General features: G+C 41.5%; 1 protein-coding gene across 11 annotated transcripts in view; it reads right to left on the bottom strand.

Moving 5' to 3' along the window:
• Positions 1–22043, bottom strand: part of celsr1a (cadherin EGF LAG seven-pass G-type receptor 1a) — a 365300-nt gene that overhangs the window by 330670 nt on the left and 12587 nt on the right. The gene's annotated exons all lie outside the window — the stretch shown is intronic.

Genomic DNA, 22043 nt, shown 5'->3' with positions numbered 1-22043 from the left:
CAGTTCCTGCAGATAGGAAGGGGCAAATGTAACCCCATTACTTAAGAAAGAAGGGAGAGAGAGGGTAACTACAGGCTTGTTAGCCTAACATCAGTAGTAGGGGAAATATCAGAATCTATTATAAAGGATGTGATAACTAGACACTTAGAAAATGATAGGATTGGGCAGAGTCAACATGGAATTATGAAAGGGAAATAATGTTTGACAAGCCTGTTAGAGTTTTTTGAGGACATAGCTCGCAGGATAGGTAAGGGGGAACCAATGGATGTGTTGTATTTGGATTTTCAGAAGGCTTTCGCTAAAGTCTCACAAAAGAGGTTAGTAAACAAACTAGAGCACATGGGATTGGGGGTAATATGCTGCCATGAATTGAGAACTAGTTGACAGACAGAAAACAAGAGTAGAAATAAACAGGTCATTCACAGGCTGGCAGTTTGTGACTCGTGGGGCACCGCAAGGATCAGTTCTTGGGCCCCAGCTATTCACAAACTCTCTCAATGATTTGATTGTGGAGACCAAATATAATATTTCCAAGTTTGCTGATGACACAAAACTAAGTGGGAATGTGAGTTGTGAGGAGGATGCAAAGAGGTTTCAAGGAGATTTAGACTGGTTAACTGAATGGGCAAGAAAATGGCAGATGGAATATAATGTGGAAAAATATGAAGTTGTCACTTTGGTAGGAAAAACAGAAGTGCAGAGTGTTTCTCAAATGGAGAGAATGGGATATGTTGATATGCAGAGAGACTTGGGTGTCCTTGTTCATGAGTTACTGAAAGCTAATATGCAGGTGCAGCAAGCAATTAGAAAGGCAAATTGTATTGTGGCCTTTATTGCAAGAGGATTTGAGTACAGGAGTAAAGATATCTAGCTGCAATTGTATAGAGCCTTGGTGAGCCCACACCTGGAGTATTGTGTACTGTTTGGTCTCCTTACCTAAGGAAGGATATACTTGCCATAGAGCAGGCTTGTCACCTGGGGGGGCTATATTTCAATTTTTCTCACACTTGGGGGTGGGGATGGGGCTGGGGGTGGGGTGATGAGCAAATTTCAGAACGATAAGGTTTGGCACATATTAAATATGAATTTCATTAAAAGAGCTGACGTATGAAAAGAAACATCTGGCTAAGCAAAAAAAACCCACAACAATAAATTGATTATTTATTATTCATTTTTTAAAATTCAGACAACCACTTGAGTGTGTCCAGCTCACTCCCAGCCTCGGGGAGCTCAATTACTCACCCTCCCCACTCTAAGAGTGGGTGAACGTGCCTTCTGGTGTGTGGGGGCAAGGATGACTTAGAACTGGGAGTGAGCCAGACACACACCCCCTTCCCCCACCCTCGCTTTCTTACACACATGCACGCCCTCGCCCCCTCTCACGCCGTACGCCCTCGCCCCCTCTCACGCCGCACACGCCCTCGCCCCCTCTCACGCCGCACACGCCCTCGCGCCCGCACACACCCTCGCGCCCGCACACACCCTCGCGCCCGCACACACCCTCGCGCCCGCACACACCCTCCCTCACTATCCCACCCACCCACACTCACCAACCCTCACTCACTCACCAAATCGGTTGCTGGGTAGGGGAGGTGCGATGAGAGCAGAAGAGAGGCCTGGATGGAGGCCTGAGGCTGAGCGATGGCCGAACACTGGTGCCCGCCCAGGGAAGTGCTGGGAGCTGGTTAAAGGCATGGGGTGAGGGGTAACTGGGGGGGGGTCACCAAGAGGAACCAGGGTCGGGGGGGGAGAGCGGGGAGGAACCAGAGGGAACACGGTGAGGAACTGGGGGGAACACGGCTAGAACTGCGCCAAAGCACCATAAGCCTGGAAGGGTGGGGGGGGAGGAGGCAGGAGGTGGGGGAGTGCGATGAGTTGAGGCCCTGTTTGCTCCAGAGTTGCCAGTGTTCACTGTTCCTCCAGTCACAGCAAGGTTCTCTTCCATGTTTGCTGCTGATAGATTCAATAGTGTGCCTATCAACAGCAAGCATGGAAGTGAACCTGGCTGTGGTTGGAGCAGCAGTACCCTGCAGAAATCTTTAAACTCTCAGACATGTCCTCCTGGCATTTTCAACAAACGCTCCAGGGGCCTCGTGAAGGGGCTTCATGCGCTGCATTCAGGTAGGCCATTTAGGCCTGAGATAAGGAGGAAATGTCTTCACTCAGGGGATGGTGACTCTTTGGAGGCTCAGTCATTGAACATTTTCAAGATGGAGATCATTAGTTTTTAGATCTTAAAGACATCAAGGGATGTGGGGATAGTGTGGGAAAGTGGCATTGAGGTAGAAGGTCAGCAATGATCTAGTTGAACAGCGGAGCAGGCTCGAGGGGCCGAATGGCCTACTCCTGCTCCTATTTCCATAGTTCCTATGTTTCTATATTATTCACAGATCCTGGTGCTGATTTAGCTGCAAGGAGTGCACTATTTGTGGGAGTGGAAATTATTCAGATGAAGACAATTAAAAAGGGAAGTATTGGAATAGGGGAAGAAAAATTGCAAAAGCTTGTAAGGTACTTGAAAGCATTTGCCAAGACTAAAGGACATGGGGAATAGAATCATAGAATCGTCACGGGCAGAAAGAGGCCATTTGGCCCATTGTGACTGCGCCAGCTGTCCAAATGAGCGTCATGACTTGGTGTCATTCTCCTGCTTTTTCCCCTTAACCCTGCACACTGTTTCCATTCAAATAATCATCTACAGCCCTCTTGAATGCCTCGATTGAACCTGCCTCGACCACACTTCCAGGCAGTGCATTCCAGACTCCAACCACTCGCTGTGTCAACAAGTTTTTTTTTCACATCATATTTGCTATTTTTGTAAATCACTTTAAATCTGTGCCCTCTCATTCTCGATCCTTTGATGAATGGGAACAGTTTCTCCCTATCAACTCTATCCAGCCCCCTCATGATTTTGAACACCTCTATCAAATCTCCTCTTAGCCTTCTCCTCTCCAAGGAGGACAGTCTCAACCTCTTCAATCTATTTTCACGACCCAAGTTTCTCATCCCTGGAACCATCCTTGTAAACCTCTTCTGCACCCTCTCCATTGTGTTCACATCCTTTCTATAGTGTGGCACCCAGAACTGTACACAATACTCTAGCTGAGGTCTAATTAGTGTCTTATATAGGCTCAGCATAACCTACCTGCTCTTGTACTCTAACCCTTTATTAAGAAAGCCCAGGATACTATATGCTTTATTAACTGCTCTCTCCACTTGTCCTGCCACCTTCGATGATCTATGCACATATACAACCAGGTCCCTCTGCTTCTGTACCCCCTTAAGGATTGTACCCCTTATTTTATATTGTTTTTCTGTGTTCTTCCTACCAAAATGAATCACCTCACACTTCTTCACATTAAACTTCATCTGCCACCTATCTGTCCACTCCAATAATTGTCTATATTCTTTGGAAGTTCTATACTGTCCTCCTCACAGTTTACAATGCTTCCAAGTTTTGTATCATCCACAAGCTTTGAAATTGTCCCCTGCACGCCAAGATCTAGATCAGGAAAAGCAAGGGTCCCAATACCGACCCCTGGGTAACTCCACTACAAGCCTTCCTCCAACCCGAAAAATATACATTGACCATCACTCTCTGTTTCCTATTACTCAGCCAATTTTGTATCCATGTTGCTACTGACTCTTTTATTCCATGAGCAATAACTTTTCTCACAAGTCTGTTGTGTGGCACTGCATTGAATGCCTTTTGAAAGCCCATGTACACTACATCAATAACATTACCCTCATAAGAACATAAGAACTAAGAGGAGTAGGCAATTCAGCCCCTCGAGCCTGCCCTGCCATTCATTACGATCATGGCTGATCTAATTTCGGCCTCAACTCCAATTTCCTGCCCTCTCCCCATAACGTTTCAACCCATTACTAATTAAAAATCTGTCAATCTCCTCCTTAAATTTATTCAGCGTCCCGGCATCCACTGCACTCGGAGGTAGTGAATTCCATAGATTCACGACCCTTTGAGAAAAGTAATTCCTCCTCATTTCCGATTTAAATCTACCACGCCTTAGCCTAAAACTATGGCCTCTTGTTCTAGAATGCCTCACAAGGGGAAACATCCACTCCACATCTACTTTGTCTATCCCCTTTAGCATCTTATATACCTCAATTAGATCTCTTCTCATCCTTCTAAACTCTAACGAGTATAGGCCTAAATTGCTCATCAACCCCCCTCTGTTGCCCCTTCAAAAAACTCGAGCAAGTTTGTTAAACACGATTTCCCCTTTAGAAATCTATGCTGGCTCTTCCTAATCAACCCACTTTTTTCCATGTGACTACTAATTCTATCCCAAATAATTGTCTCTAGAAGCTTCTCCAACACTGAGGTTAAACCGAGTGGTATGTAATAGCTGGGCTTATCCTTACAACCTTTTTTGAACAAGGGCGTAATGTTTGCAGTTCTCCAGTCCTCTGGCACCTCCCCTGAGTCTAGAGAAGACTAAAAGGTTATGGCCAGTGCCCCTGCAATTTCCACTGTTACTTCCTTCAATATCCTTGGATGCATCTCATCCATTCCTGGTGCCTTGTCAATCTTAAGCACCAACAGTTTATCCAACACTTCCTCCTTATCAACTTTGAACCCTTCTAGTGACAAAGTTTCCTCCTCTGTCACCATGGAAAGAAATGACAGGCAAAAAATGGAGGGCACAGAGACTCATCGTGCACTCAAATGATGCTACCCTCTTTGGTGGCTAGTGAAATGGAGGTGGCTGTGAGGAGGGTTGTTCTATTTGCCAATCATTACTAGCCACATGCCTAAAAAGGAGGGGGAAGCAGGCTTGATGGCGAATGTGGTCGATCACCAGTTGCTAATTCTGTAACAGAGCAGCAGGTGTCCTTACAGCATCTATTGCTCTGCATGGAATTTTTATAAAAAGTAATCACTGATTTTAGGATGATGCAGATGTCCAGTGAAGTGTCTCAGAAGACTCGTCGCAAAAGTTGAAATTTCTGTAAGAGCAAATGGGACACCAGAAATCAGAAATTCAGAGCTGGTTGATGGACAAGAAGCAACGGTTTTAGGATTAATGAGGCATTTTTAACTGTTGGCAGTAGTATAAAACCGATCAGCTGTCTATCCTATACCTCTCCCAATTTACTACACTGGGTGGCTGACCAGGTATCGCCAAACAGGGGCCTAGTTAAAATGGATAGGAAGGACCTATTTCACTTGGCAAAGGATTCAATATACAGGGGGCATAGACATAAAGTAATTGGTAGGATTAGTAGGGGAGTGGAGGAGGTATTTTTTCACCGAGGGTATGGCGGAGCTCTGAAATTCACTGCCTGATAGGCCTCTATCGCTGGCACCCTAACAGCATTTAAAAAATACTTGGATATGCACTTAAGGTGCGGTAACCTACAGTGCTACAAACTAAGAGCTGGAAAGTGGGGTTAGGCTGGATAGCTCTTTACAGCTAACTATCAATGGGCTGAATGGTCTCCTTCTGTGCCATAAGTTTTCTAAGCTTCTGTGTCTATCAACAAAACTCAAAAATGACCTACATGAATCTTGATCTGATTGTGAAAAGCCCTGAAGTAGTGTACCGAAGGAGGTCCAAATTTCTTCAGGAAATATAAAGTTGATAGGGACTCATGTATAAAAGGAGAATATTGAACCTTGCTAACTACATAAGAAATAGGGATTTAACAAATAGCAAGTAAGACTATTAAAGTCTTTGGGAGAAAATAGATAGAAGAACAGAATGTGCAGACAAGTGGCAGATGCAATTTGGTGCAGCAAAGTGAGGGGTAGTGCATTTTGAGAAGAAAATAAGGAATGGAAGTATAAACTCAATGGACAGTTGCTGAAAGATGAGGTGGCACAGTTGGCCAGTCTGTGACTAGGGCTATCAATTCAAAAGCTACTATAGAGGTTAGAAGAAACGTCTTTATACAGTAAATTATTAGACAATGTGTGCTTTGCCATAGGAAGAAGGTGAGTTAGGGACCATCGTATCCCTTAAAGGACTAGCTGATAAACATTTAAAGCAGAGAAAGATAAAAGGCTATTAGGGAGACGACATGGCATGTGGGATTGCTCTAGCACAGACATTTTGGAACAAATGACCTCCTTCTGTGCTATAAACAGTTATCGTCGTCTGACTTCCTGCCAGCTCTTTGTTCATCATCAGGGAGGTGTGACAATGCCTATAAATGATTGTGCATTTTGACAGGTGCCACTAATTGAGCTCTTTGCTTGTCATTGATCACGCTGTCCAGCCTTCCTCCTTATTGTATGGTATAAAGCAGGAGAAGGTGTAAAGAACTGTGATAGAATGGTCAAGTCTTCGCACATATCTTGTTGTCACAGTTTACCTTGAAAGTTGCATGCGCTAATCATCTGCCAAAGCAACACATGTTCACTTCAGCTGGTAGATGCAGGAACTGGCAAGTGCTCACAGGCTACCTCTTATGTAGCCCGATTAATGTGGCATCCCTCCACTGGCTCCCCTCTTCAAAATGAATCAGAGTATTATTACATCATTTCCACACTATTATGTTCCTCCCAAAAATGCAAGCCATGTAGAAAAATATCAGAAACCCACATCATCAGTTTCCGCCATTTCATCTCTTGAACTGCCACATATGGCGCGTTAACAGCATGAAACCAGTCCCCTAGTATCTTGTGGAGATTTTTTAATATTGGCTTTTAATATCAGCTGACATTACGGGAGATGGTTGCAACTCTAAAAAGAGACGGGATAATTGGCCAATATGAGAGTCTGATAAGGCAGGAAATTATGAAGTCTGTGTGAAGGCACATAAAAACATAAAATAAGGACAGTGTTCCCAACCAAACAAAATCTAAAGTTGAGGTGCTAAAAGAATAATTGTACTGAGAACAAACAATGGGAAATCCTCACTCAACCATAACTGAACCAGCATTAATTATTTTTATGTTCACAGTAAATCTTTGAGAACATAATGGTTTCTACACAGCTTCATCATTGGCAAAAAGTCATCTCTGGATAAGCAGGCCATTTTGCCAAAGTAGATTTCTGATCCAGGCATAGGGATAAATAAACATGATACATAAAAATTCCAACATATAAAACCATGGATTCAAGATACTAATTGGGTATAATTCAAGTGTATTACACATTGTAGTGTGTTTCTTCAGTTAAAACATACTTTGTATATCCCAACCAACAAAGTACCTTGCAGTTAGACAGCTGAACACTCCCAGCTACTAGATTATTGGATTTCGGATTTCTAAAATCTGGTTAGCCTCCTCCTGAGGCAGTGTAGTAAAAATTAACCTAAAAAGAACCACTCCTATAAAGCCCATTTCTTCAGTTTACCCTTACCTAAGTAAGGCTTGAACAACCAAGATTCTTTCTTCAGATCATGTTAATGTAGCAACAATGGCCCATTCAGAGCTCTCAAATATGTCACTTGTATCAGACCTACATATAGTGTGAACGAGCCAGGTTTTCCAGTACTGACATGAATATCTCCCCAGTGCATTTCAGATGCTAGTATATTTTCTTTCTGATCGTTGTGCACAATAAATGGGGCAAAGGGATGTTCCATTTAGAATAAATAATGAGATGCAGCATCAAGTTACCATTATTCTTAGTAGAAGTTAAACTTCAGGTCAATGTTTATTCGAGGTTTCAGATCTATTTCCATAAAATCTAAACTGAAAATACCATCTGAATGACTGAACAGTCAGCCGCGTTAGAACATTTTGTTCAGATCCACCTACAAGAAATGTTAAAGCAGTTACATGGGATGCCCCAGGAACTTAAGAGCATTAATCTTTCAGACAGAGTACAATAAAGATGTTATGTATTGAAACTTGCTCATGAAAAATTCTGAATAAAGTTTTAACTGTTAATGATTCCAGTGCAACACCAATTTGCACTCTCAAAATTCACACTTCACATATTGTCCATTACAACACAAACTTCCAAAGTTATACATTTCAAAATTTTGTTTTAAAAAAAATGATGCAAGCAGTTCCAGTTGACTGGTAGTAGAATGTAGAACTGGGACTCAGCAAAAAGTAATTGTGTCCTGCACCATTTAATGGTAATGTAGCTAAGTGAATTACACTCTCTAATGTGTGGGAAAGAACTTTGATTTTTTTTCAATCAAAATAGCTGAGAAGTCAGGATTTGAGGAATGAAGCAATTCAGTTATCAAAACAGCCTAGTTACACTGTAACCATTTTGAATAGAAGCACAAGTAGCTACGTTTTTTGGCCAGCTAGGTGAATGGCACACTAACGCCCATCCCTATGTTTTAGAATCTCGATTATGAGCCAAGTCAATATCCGCCTGCAAGGTTTTTGTTTGCTCCATATAGAGTGCATATTCTCTCCCCCCTACCCCCACCAAAAGAACATTTACCAAAGTCTACAGAACAAAGCTGCATGTTGGCAAAGCTTTGATTTTGGGAAGTATGCGTCTGCACAAGGGTACTGCTGGAGGTGAACCAGCTAAAACCTCGCTACTTGCCAGAGCAGCTCACGTTCAGATTCCGCCCCCCCACTTACCCAGACTATGCCACTGGTCAACGTTCTGACTGCAAGATTATCTGCAGCTAAGTGAGGAGAATCGGAGCCAATTTGATCGACAGTAAATGTAGCTTTGGGCATTAAAACATTTGTTCCAACACAAGCAATTACGACATTTCTGTGAGCTAGTTTGTGATGTTTCAGAGCCGCGACACTTTAAGGCTATTCCAAATAAACTTCGGATTTGGCATCAGAAAACCTTTCAAATTGTTTCGAGAGGAAGAAAAGTGAAATGCTGAGATATTCTTACATTTCAAGAAATCAAACAGTAGCATAATTCTGACTTTGAGCAGCACTAGCACAAGCTTGACCAGAAATAGCACATACAAACAGGCACAAGACAAGTGGCAACACTGATTAGGAGGTCAAAAAGGTTCTGCTACTAGTTCTGCTTGTCCATACATCTCTCCTCCTTCAATTATAAAACCAATCTCTTAACAGCACAAACTGGCAGTGTCCAACAGAGGAAGATATCAATTTATTGAATATGTTAGGGTATAAACACTATAATGTACTCATTATATTTCCATTTAACTGAAGGGAAATTGCCAAGAAGGGAAACTGGGCAATCAGAAGGCAGGCATGGTGATACAAGCCCCCCGGTGCAACCAGAAATACATTAGTTTCAGCTAGTCCAGCAGTATGTGGGATAAAGAATACACGTAGTTTAAAGAACTGCAGCTGTCTTCACAGACAGATTAGACACAACTTGATTTATGCTTTGATAGCAGCACTCTAAGGTACAGGGTGATTTTATTGCCACCAGCTGCATAAAGAACTGGCTCAGGAAATGCCTCTTTCTTGGCCTCCCAGCAGATCCAGTGCAACAATGCAAGAGACTGCTTCTAGTTGCACTGAATGCCAGGAGTGGTTATTTTCTTTTGGCTATAGGACATCAACCTCATCTCAGTGGTTGCACTTTCAACTGCAAGGTCCCGTTTAACCATCACTGCTGTGAACATTGACCTACAATGGCTCCTGGTACGTCAACGCCACAATTTTAGAATTCTTTCCTTTGTGCGCAAAACCCCTCTGTGGCCACACCCATCCCTATTTCTGTACCTCTTCCAGTCTTACAGCCACAAGAACTCTGCATTCCTCCAACTCTGGCACCTTGTGAAGCCCCCACTTTCTTTTGCTCCACCATTTGTGGTCATGAACCTGTATAGCCCCCAATCTCTGGAATTCCCCAAGTAAACCTCGCCATCTCTCTCTCCTCCTTAAAACCACCCTCTCTAACCAAGTTTTTGGTTGCTTGTCCTAATGTCTCCTTCTTTGGCTCTGAGTCAGATTGCTCCCCTGTGAAGCACGTTGGAAACACCTACATTAAAGGCAACATATAAATGCAAGCTGTTGTTGACAACCAAATCACCAGATTGTGTTTTCAAGCCCCAGTCTAGAGAATAGAACACAAAACCTAGGCTGGCAATTCAGTACAATACTGAGGGGGTGCTACATTGCTGGATATAACATCTTATGGATGGGGTCTTAAACCAAGGCCATCACAGGTAGGTTTAAAAAACCCCATGGCACTATTGGAAACTCTTTCGAGTTATCAACAGTGACAGATTGCAACTCTTTCGAGTACAATCACAGTTCTTGGTTTCCGGGAGTGGGACATGAACTCACAACCCTCTGATTCAAAGGCGAGGGTGCTATGAACTGAGCCACAGCTGACACCTCTATGGCACTATTGGAAGAAGGGCATGGCAGCTCTCCTGGTAAATTGGCCAATCAAAATTCATTCCTCAAACAACATCACTAAAAAAAATTGGATAATTATCTCATTGCTTCATGTGGGACACAGCTGTGCACAAATTGGCTTCTGCAGTTCCCTACATTACAAACTCTTTCGAGTTATCAACAGTCACAGATTGCAACTCTATCGAGTACAATCACAGTTCTTGGTTTCCGGGAGTGGGACACGAACCCACAACCCTCTGATTCAAAGGCGAGGGTGCTATGAACTGAGCCACAGCTGACACCTCTAAATCAAAAGTACTTAATTGGCCATGAAGCACTTTAAGACATTCAGAGGGTATGATGGGCACAACACAAATGCAGTTAGGAGAACCTTGCAGATCCAACCAGAAAGTTGTAGCTGTGACACACACATGTGTGTGATTGTTTGTGGAAACCATCTCAAATATGTATGGGGCATATTTCATAGCACTGGCAACTAAAATAAACAGAGCTGCTTCTGGTTGAAGTAATTCTGCATAAATGTAAAGGCAACATTAAACTGGGACCAATGCTATTGTTTTAGCACTGTGAGACTGGAGGAACGCTGCTGGTGGCCTGTAATCAGCTGTAGATTTTTTGATATTGTACTTTCTTAAATGTCATCTTTATTTATTCTCCGACAAAGTAACCAACTTTAAATCTCTTTTACAATGTAATTGCTATACTCTGGGATTTTACAATTGAAAAGGTTTTAGGCTTGATAGGTGAAAATGATTATTTACTTAACTGTGCTATGAAGTCTACACTTGAAAGATAAGTGTATATTTAACAAGATTACATAATTAACTGTGTGGTGCATGAGTACACAATGTCACTATTTAAACTCATGCTCTATTTATATTACAATGCTGTCATATAAAAAAAGGCAGCAAATGCAACAAGTAGTAGAGAAGCCAGTACCCAAACTTGTTTTAATCATTGTTGCTGCTTTGGAGCTATGTCACTGTGAACTTAGTGTCACTGTTGCCATTTTAATCTGTCCACAGGCAGGTCGAGCTCTTAGAGCAGCAATGCAACTTTGACATTTATGGTCTGCAGACTCTCCCACAAAGTAAAAATCTCAAATGCATCTGGCAGCAAAGACATACATCCAAAGTTTTTCTTTTAAAAACCACATTTGCAACTTTTCAGCAAATACACACACACATACTATGCTTATTGTAGCTGTTTGGTGTTAGAAAAATTGCTACACTGTATAAATGGCACAACTTCCAATCATTGGGACTGAATCCTACTTTGGAACAGCTTTCAAAGGACTAAGGTATGGAAATGGGGTACTTGAGTCCCTCAAAATGAAGAACCAGGTCTGCACTACAAAGATTTATGAGCTCAATATTGGAGAAATAGCAGTTTAATGGTCTCATTTCTTTCATGAAATCTCTCAATTACTCCTCTAACTTGAATAATGATCAATGGCAATTTTACATTTATTTATTATTCCAGAAGAGAAACTCTCAAAGGACTTCCTTTTAGCTGGTGCTACTGGTACAATCACGGTCATCAAAATAGGAGATTCACAATTCAATAACTAAAAAGAAATAAAATTCAGCTCCGTGAGTTTAGTTTGAAGTGGAGAACTGATGGTAGTTTGCAAGATCCACATGAATCTCCAGGTGAATTATTCACATTATTCACACAGGTCATATACAGTAAAAGAGCTGAACCTCCGCAGAACCAAAGTTTCTGATGACTGTATGTAGTCAACTGTTGAGGTTCATCATGAACAGTCATAGCAAATAGAAACGTATAATCACAAACTATTACATTTAGGAATCACAGCAGATTACATGGAATAACAAATTATTCTGCAATTAGAATACCTTGTACTAATCATAGAAACAGCTTTAAATAGTTCCCAGTTACAGTAATCACTTCATAATACATTTCATTGCAATATCATACAGTATAATACAAATGTGTACTTCATGTGCTATCAGCTTTTGCAAGTATTTTTGCAAAATCCACAATACTGAACAGATACAAGATACAAGAGCATCCAAGAAACAAAGTAAAAAGGGGCTGTTGACTTCTTGCACTTAGAAGTGTTCAAAATAACATAAAGGACTTTAATTGCTGGAATAAGGGAGTAAATAGATTAACTTAATGATCTATGGTTTCAAACAGTGATGAATTTTTAGCAGTATAATTGCTGTGGTTGTATTCAAGTAAAAGAATTGAGAGATTTTGTCAGAACTGAAGGGAGACAATGAGTCAGAGGCTGGGTATTCTGCAATAAGTGGCTTACCTCCTGACTCCGCAAACCCTCTCCACCACCTACAATGCCTGTCAGGAGTGTGATGGAATACTCTTCACTTGCCTGGATGTGCACAGATGCAACACTTAAGAAGATTGACAAAATCCAGCAGGAAGCAGTTCATTTTGATCCACAAACACACTGTGGCTACAGGATTTACTGAAGCACTTCCCAAACCAATGACCTCTACTGCCTACAAAGTCGAGAACAGCAGGTGTATAGGAACACCATCACCTCCATGTTCCCCTCAAAGTCACATACACCATCCTGACTTGAACATATATGACCATTCCTTCATTATCATTGGGTCAAATTCCTGGAACTCCTTACCTAAAAGGACAGTGACAGGACCTTCACCTTACGGATTCCTGCAGTTCATGAAAGCCCAGCTCCAGCTTCTAAGGCAATAAATAGCCACCTTGCCCATGATGCAGACATCCCAAGGATTTTTTTTTTAAAAAAAGTTTTACTGCCGGATAACTGGTCATACTGTAACATGACCCAAGGCTACAACAATAAAGCCCGTTATATAATAGGATACAGTAACCCTATACATGTCATCTCATAAATTTCTCCAAACTTCTGGCGAACAAATCGGTGAGACAAGGCCAAATATAAATCAATAAGTGCATTACTTTATGAACAATGTGAACACAGTGAGAATTACAATGAATTGTAACTCTTCATTACACACCTCATAACACAGAAAGTAACAAAACCAGAATGAAAACAGGATGAAAAGCATTAAGGTAGAGGCAACAGATTGATCGAGCAAGAGCAGGCTAGCGAGTGTGGGCGGGCGGGCGGGCAGGCGGGCGAGCGAGCGCGGGCAAGAGTGGCAGGTGAGAGCGAGCGAGTGCCGAGAGTGAGCAAGTGCGGCAAGGGCATCACGTGAGAGTGAGCAAGGGTGTGCAGACAGTGGGAGGGCGTGCGCATGCGAGTACCAGGGAGGGCTTCAAGGGAGAGCGCACAAAAGAGAGGGAGAATGCACGAGTGAGAGGGAGGGTGCAAGGGCAAGTAGGAGGGAGAGAGGGAGTGACGGAAGGCACGCGTGAGGCGGGGAGGGAGAGAGTGAGCAACAGAGGGCACACACGATGGCATGACGGTGGACATGTGCATGAGAGAGGGGGAGCGAGTGTGAAAGAGGGGAGGGAGGGCACACATGGGAGAGAAGGGAGGGAGGGCATGCGTGAGCAAGGGTGGGAACGAGCGTGAGAAGGGGAGGGAGTGAGGGTGCACGCATGGGTGGGGTGGAAAAGGAAGGAGCAAGGGCATGTGTGCGAGGGTGAGGGAGCAAGGGTATTCATTGGATTGGGGGGGGGAGGGAGGGAAGTAGAGTGCACGTGCGAGTGGGGAGGGAGGGAGCGAAGGGTTGCTAGGGCGAGGGGTCAGTCACATAAGGGAGATTGGAGGCGAGGGGTCGGTCACACATGAGGGTTAGAACGTACGAGGGAAAGGGGGCACGAGTGGTGTTTGGGGGGGGGGGGTGGTGGCATGGGAGGCTGCGGGCAAGTGATAAAAGGGTAGGGTCACACTTGCTCCCACATAGATGTTGGAAATTTGCAACTCTCTAACAAGGGAGTCTGAGGTGATGCATTTTGGCAGAAGGGATAGAGAGAGGCTATATAGACGAAATGGCTCAGTTCTGAGGCATGTACCGAGGGGATCACATGCATAGATCTTTGAAGTTGGGAAGATATATTGAGACAGTAGTCAGCAAGCGTATGAGACCCTGGGCTTTATAAATTTAGGTTTTAAGTTCAAAATCAGGGAAGTTATGCTGAATCTTTATAAAGTTCTGCTTAGGCCAGTTCTGGTCATCACTCTTTAGGAAGGATATGAGTAACCCAAGAGGGTGCAGACAAGATTTAGCAGAATGGTTCCAGGGATGAGGGGTTTTAGCTGCATGGTGTGGTTGGAGAAGCTGGGTCGTTTTCTTGGAGTAGAGTAGTACGAGGAGTGATTTGATGGAGGTATATAAGATTATGACAGATTTCGATAATGTAGACAATTAAAAGCTCTTCTCCTTAGTTGATGGTACAAAGATTACGGAACACAGATTTAATGTTATGGGCAAGAGATACAGGGGGGAATGTGAGGAAACACTTTTACACAGCGAGTGGTAATGACCTGGAACTTGCTGCCTCTAAGAGTGGTGGAAGTGCAGCTGATCATTGATTTCCAAATGAAATTGGATGACCACTTAAGGGAAGTAAACCTGCAGGGGTATGGAGATAGAGCCCAACAAAAATTTAAGGTAGTGCAGAACTTGACTATTGCTGAAAAAAGAAGAGACATGCTGTTGAAGCTTTTCATCTTGTATTCATCAGGACAGTTGTAAAAGGGAACAACAATTTATACTGCATGAGGAGAGAGTGCTGATTGGTTGGCAAATGGACTCTGATTAGTATAGGTGTTGCCATGGAGAATGCGCCAGCGAACAATTAACTGCCAAGGTTTTGTTTCAATTCAAACCAGGCAGGTCGACTCTGATTGGTCAAAGCATTCCCATGGGGAATGAACCAGGGAATGGCTGTCCCCCAAGTTTTTCTTTTGTTGAAAAAGGTGCAATGTGTGGACATGCTCCTTCTGCCTGCAAAGGACAGGGCCCTGTGTGAGAATACATGTAGCTTCTAGCATGCGTAAATGAGCCACACTGTTAGCCTGACTGATAATGTTAAATTGATTGCCAGTATAATTCTTGGCACAATCAGGGTTGTTTAGCAAGTACTGTCCAATCACAGAATCACATCTAATGTTGGACACTATGTTTTGAGATTTGCAAGCATGGGCTGTTTGGGTATGGTAATGAGGACTCGAAACGTCAACTGTGCTCTTCTCCACCGATGCTGGCAGACCTGCTGAGTTTTTCCAGGTATTTCTGTTTCTGTTTTTGTTTTGGATTTCTAGCATCCGCAGTTCTTTGCTTTTAGCTAAAGGGACATGCTGTTTTATACAAATCAGTCAGTCATTGGGACATACGGCCCATATACCTGGCATCACACCAGCACTGAAATTCTTCAGGATATCCGAAGAACATGATGAGCTGCTATTTAAATGCCTGCAGTATTTTTCAGTTCCACAGCCAGCAGCAAGGCACCATTCCATAAACTAGTGATGTTGTACACATTGTCCACAATCAGGATATACATTGGTTACTGGGGGTTTACATTTAGCAATTCCAGATCATCAGCTGGCTTCGCTGAGACAGAGGGCACAGCGTGGGAACGAAAGGCTAATTCAAGAACAACAAAACCGTGAGTTGCAGCAGCTTTAGTGCAAGGGGCTCATTGTTTAACAAACCATTATTTCGGTATCTTATTCATATCATACTGTATAAGAGATTCCATGAGAATAAATTTAATTACGAAACCAGTTATAATGATCTAAATTGCACATTTATTTGGCATGCCTCATCCTAGTGTCAGAACTGTTGTATTAGACTGGTAAGTGATTGTGCCATTGGACACAAGAACTGAAATCAGGCTTGAGGGCAATGTTAATCTTACAGTGCACATTCACCTCAGGCCAGCCTGAGCCGAGCTCATTTCATCACAATGTGCAGAAGTATCTTTCCAGATCGTAGCCTCAACATTCAACTTTTGACCTTGTGGTTGGGCTCCATAAAATCCATTTGTATCTCAACAAGGGGTTAGTTTCCTGGTGGCTGTAGGGTTGCTATTATGAGAAGTTAATCCCCTTAGCTCCTCATTTAAACCTTTAAACAAAATCTTTCAGAGAACAATGAAGCAGCCAACCTTAGGTTAACCAGTGTAGCTTTCAAAGATATCTAAAATTATCTGTACAAAGTTAAACACTTACAAAAGAGATAATTGTGATGTTCAACAATATTTTTATTCACTCATACTATAGATATCAGCTAAAATGTTTATAAATCATTACATAAGCATCAACTTGACTCAACTGATACCACATTTGTCTCTGAATATGGAACATAAAGTACTGCACTATCGATGTGAGGTGTTCTCCTTTGAATGGTGTTAAACTGTCTGCTTGCTCAGGTGAATGTAATGCATCTCCTGAATCCTGCTCAATATTCCTCCTTTAAATCAGCACTGCCAAAATGAGGCTTTGTGCTCATTTATTGATTTCTTTGTGGGATCATGCTACATTACGACAGTGATTACACTCTGAAGTTATTCACTGGAAGTGAAGCACTTTGGTGCATCCTGAATAGATGATAAGGCACTATATAGATGCAGTATTGGCGTTCATTGTCTTTTATTTTCTCGATACGGTTCTTTTATTTTCCTTGAAATCAGCAATCAAAAATACTTCTCATTATAAAGGTACAATTAAAGGAGGCTACAAAGTACACAACCCACTGCTTAAGATTAAAATGTTCTTGAATTTTAGCTCTGCTCCAAGCAAACATACTCCACCACTGGAAAGAGCAAGTCTACTCCTAGCATAACCTAATGCAGACTCCAATGTATTTAATTAAAATTTCAACCATTTAAAATAATGTTCAATTTCTGGCAAACAACACACGCAACTGAATCCTCAAAAAATTGTGCGCAGCATGCAAAAGCCAAGGATTAACTGTAACACCTCCAACATCAATCCTATCAGGATCTGATCAGAGATCAAGCCTGGGATCTTTCTGCATTATTGTAATTCACTGAGCAACGGTGCACATTGTATGGTACAGATATGCGGACTTTGATGCTCTCTGGTCTGATATTAGCTGGAAAGATGACAGGGACATGGCAACTGGTCTCAGTGTCCCAGTTAAGGAAGCGAGAAAAGGTGTACTGCTGGCAGTGCCCATAGAAACTTAATATTTACTTAATCACATTGAAATCACTAAACATTAGCAACAGAAAATGCTCTAATTTTACAGCTACTATGTTGAGACAGATTTCCAGGCCTGAGAAAAGCCACTTAAGTTATCATGACCAACACTGTTCTTGTGCTGTGACATTTCCATCACCTTGATTGACAGCTGAATGCTCTCTCCCAGTCACAGCCAAATGTTATCTGTGCTTTGAGTGTACTGTTACTCCCAGCTGTCCTTTCACACAGCTGCTGGAATGTCAGACATTATCCCTGGTATTTCACTACAGAAGTTTCATGAGTAATTGATACAGTTTGAAAAACTGCACAGATGATTTTGTCTATAAATGCTAACCTTCATCAAGAGCTGGAATCTGAATGAACTAGAGAAGGTTATCATGAAAGAGACTAGATACTGACAGGGACTCTTATGGAAAGAAAAACAGGCACTGGAATTTTTTTTTTTTAATTCATTCATGGGATTTTGGGTGTTGCTGACTAGGCCAGCATTTATTGTCCATCCCTAATTGCCCTCGTTCAGGGGGCAGTTAAGAATCAGCATTGCTGTGGGTTCACCTGCCACATGTAGGTGGACTCAGAGGCCAGGTGTGGACTACAGATTTCCTTCCCTAAAGGACATTAGTGAACCAGATGGGTTTTTATGACGATTGACAACAATAGTGTGGTCATCATCAGACTTTTAATTCCAGGTTTTTATTGAATTCAAATTTCACCATCAGCCATGATGGGATTTGAACTCAGGTCCCCAGAGCATTACGCTGGATCCCTGGATTACTGGTCCAGAGACAACACACTCTGCCTCCACCTCCCCTTATAAATAATGAAAGTGATCTAGCTGAATGTTAATTAAACGCTGGATGCCATCTGGAACTCCTAAGTTAAGAGTACATTAAAAATAATGGCAGGACTATGTTGACCACAATCTGAATGTTATCCTGCTTCACAACCTACCTACTTCATATTTATCTTTTTGTTTTCTCCCTGTTCTAAGAAGAAGCAAAGGAAGCCAACACACAACCTATTACCAGAACTCTTATAATGCAACTCTATAACCGATCGCTGGGAAGTAACATTGATCAATGCCAGTTGTCTCCTCTTCAGAACCATCTGCATTGAATACGTTCTTAGACAGTTCAGCTAAGACTGGAAACCAGGCACATGAAAAACCCATTGTCCAACCACTTCACAGAGCAGCAAACTAATGTTGTCACCAACAGAGAGATTTAGTAAATGAATCTGCATAGTCAAAGATTAAATACAAAGAGAAGGCTTTCAAATCTCTACAAAAGCAAATTTCCCCACTCTCAGGATATCATTTACTCCCCAAGCCTTGGAACCCATTTCCAGGCCACTGTGAACAGCTGGTCAGCAAATCAGCAACACCTTTTCAGTAAGGAGGGCACAAAGCATCTAAAGCACATTCCACTGCACCCAAATAAGGTCGCCATCAAACCTCTACCAATGCAACCAAAACCTGTGGTGAGCCTTTGGCCAGCACAGCAGCACACGCCAACACTACTGACACACTCTGGAGTCAGTGTCCAGCTACTCAGGGAAGTTCACGGACATCCACAAGGTACGATGTCGATTACACCTCATATTCCGCATATGTGTACCTCTGCATTAATGAAATGTGCATCAATCTGCTGTATCCAAAAATAACTAAAATATAATTAAAAGCTTTCAATTTCCAGCCCCACTGGTCATGTACAGAAACAAAGCAAAATTGCTCTTATAGTAGCCACGAACGGTCGTCACTAAAACACACAGGTTTTTAGACCATTTCTTTCTCAGTTTTAAGGATACTAAGCGATTTGTCACAATGTGACTTCCACAATAAGTCTTATAGATCTCTGTGTTTACCATTTTAATGCTGAAGTGCTGCAAATCTGACAACTCTGGTGTTGAAAATGTTGCTTTGAGTGACATCATGTGCCCTAATCAGTGGTTTCAATCCAATACACTTACAGAAAAAGTTTTAACAGCTCTCAGCCAGGCTGTGCACAGCATCAAAGCTCACCATTCAACTCTGGGACTAGAATCTGATAATGATAATCTTCATTACAACCTAGAGCAAACCTGGTAGAGCAGAAATAGCACTGAAGTCATTTGTTCCCCAGTATTCCCCGGCAGAGATTCCATTATAATTTTAGAACACATTCTGAAGAATTGCAATACGTAAGCAGTCAGGAAAAAGGTGATCCACTGTCTTTTATTTTGGTTTTCCCTCCCTAGTTCACCAAAATTACATCTACATCTTGGATTTGTTTGTCCACTCCATGGACTAAATTGCATTTTTGTCATAGATCCTTTTCTCTTAGAGATTTTAGGTTAATCTTTCATGCACTTTTTGATGGTTTATAAGCCTACAACTTAAAATTTCATTTTCCAGGTGAGATGTTAAACCAAGGTGAGAAATCTGCCCGCTCGAAGTGTACTTAAAAATATCCAATGGTGTCACTCAAAGAAGAACAGGGGTCTTCTCTCAGTAATATAATCAAAGCAAAATACTGCGGACGCTGGAAATGTGAAATAAAAACAGATAATGTTGGAAAAACTCAGCAGGTCTGGCAGCAAATGTGGAGAGAGAAACAGAGTTAACAGCCGGAGTTTTCCAGCCACTCACGCCGGCAGGATCTACCGGTCCCGCCGACACGAACGAAGATTTCAATGGCTTCCTGGCTCCGCTGCAGCGGGAGATAGAAAATTTCAGCCAACGTTTCAAGTTCAATGTGACTCTTGTTCAGAGAAGAGTCATATTGCACTCGAAACATTAACTCTGTTGCTCCCGCCACAATTGCTGCCAGACCTGCTGAACTTTTCCAGCATTTTCGGCTTCTGTGTTCTCTCGGTGTCCTGGCCAACATTATGCCTCAACTGCATCACCAAAAGAAAACATATTTCCCCACTCTCAGGATATCATTTACTCTCCAAGCTTTGAAACCCATTTCTAGGTCACTATTATGCATAAATTTTCTTACATTGTAGGTGCTACACTTGGCTTTTAAACATTTTAGGAGGTTCTGCTGACACAGTATGTTCTATGCAAAGACAAATCATTCTTTTTAACATCCTGCAAGAAAAATTGGAAAGGCATTATAGTTTGTTGAAAAAAAAAATTCAATTTGTAACAAATGTATTACCTACTCTTAACAAAGATGCAGCAGTGAACTGCAATAAGACAAAATATCCAAAAGGAAAGTAATTAACCAAAATAAAAAGCATTTATTCTAAAGTGGAATTGCAGTTACTGTTAACCAAAACTGATTTAATAGTTCTCCAATAACTCTAACAATTAAACTTCCTGGTACTGAGATTTCATTGACACCAAGACAAGTCAGAAGAACTCTAGGTGCTAAAAATGCTTTGATGTAGCTTAAAATATATTAAAATGGCCTCTCCCCTTATCAACCTTGCAGGAGAACGGCACTGGTTACTATGTGCAGTGGCATTATTAAATACCTTCAAAAAGAGCGTGTTTATGATTTTTCGACATACATTGTCAAGATGAATTCTCCCCCTTATGTTATATGTGTTAATCAGCTGGCACTCCTCTGCCTTAAATTATGGGAAACTATGTAAACAGCACTTCACTTGATAAAGTGAAGAGGCTTTAAATCCTCTAACTGGAATGTTTCCTATTACATGATCTAAAGCAACAAGACAGTCACATTGTCTAGAAATCATTATTAATGGCACTCAGTTCAAAGATTAGACTCCTAGTTCCAGGATTTTAACATATCTAGTCAGTTGGTAGGGTTCGTTGAAAATGTATTCTATCACTGACATAATTTAAGTGAGGGTTTATCTCCACTGTTTAAAAAGTCACATATTAATTTTGCTGTATTTTCAAAAATCAAGAGAGAGAATGAATATGAACATGGAATGATAAAAGGCAGTCATTTTTAACCTGTTATAATATGTTATTGACGACAGTAGTTTCTGTTCAACACATCATGATTTAAAATCCTGTAAGTTAAATTTTAGTAAGATCAGAGGCCACTAAAACTGCAATACTTTCAACCTTAAAGAGAACCAGTCATTGAGAGAGAAATATATAAATTTGAATAAACCAGCAGGGAAAACCAGTATTGAAATATCCATACAAATGTTGCACTCTCAAAGAGCAACTGTTCGAAAATTGAAAACAAGTATTGCTTCCTCGGAATTACTCAAAATCCATTTGAAAAACAGATATCTAAAAAATAGCTTGAAAACGGAGAGACAGTAAACACAAAGATCCATGACATGGTAACTAATGATCACATCATACTGCAAAAACACAGGTGTTTTCTCAAATAATGCATTGTTTAGTGATATAGTTTCAAAAATTGCCGACTCAATGGAAAAAACTTTCATTACATTGTCAAATAAATCACATTAAACTTTAAACCCAAACATTAGCTCTTAAAATCTTTACCTTTGATCATATTAATCTTCAAAAACAGACTGTCACTAGATCGTACTTCAAAATGCAAAAATATTCCAAATAAATTAAATATGAAAGCTAAATTTTTTAAAAATCAGCAAAGGTCTTGCTAAGATAACTACTTCCCCCTTTTACATTCTCCTCATCTTGACGTGTTTACATTCCAACACAAACTAAAGTGCTTGAAGCACCACTTCAATCACTACTGAAATATAAAATTATAGCATGCTGCTTATCTTGTAAAGTTGCATTAA

Source organism: Cetorhinus maximus, chromosome 12 (assembly GCF_964194155.1).
Source record: "Cetorhinus maximus chromosome 12, sCetMax3.hap1.1, whole genome shotgun sequence".
In the NCBI taxonomy this organism is placed as follows: domain Eukaryota; kingdom Metazoa; phylum Chordata; class Chondrichthyes; order Lamniformes; family Cetorhinidae; genus Cetorhinus; species Cetorhinus maximus.
This window is presented reverse-complemented; position numbering and strand designations above follow the sequence as displayed.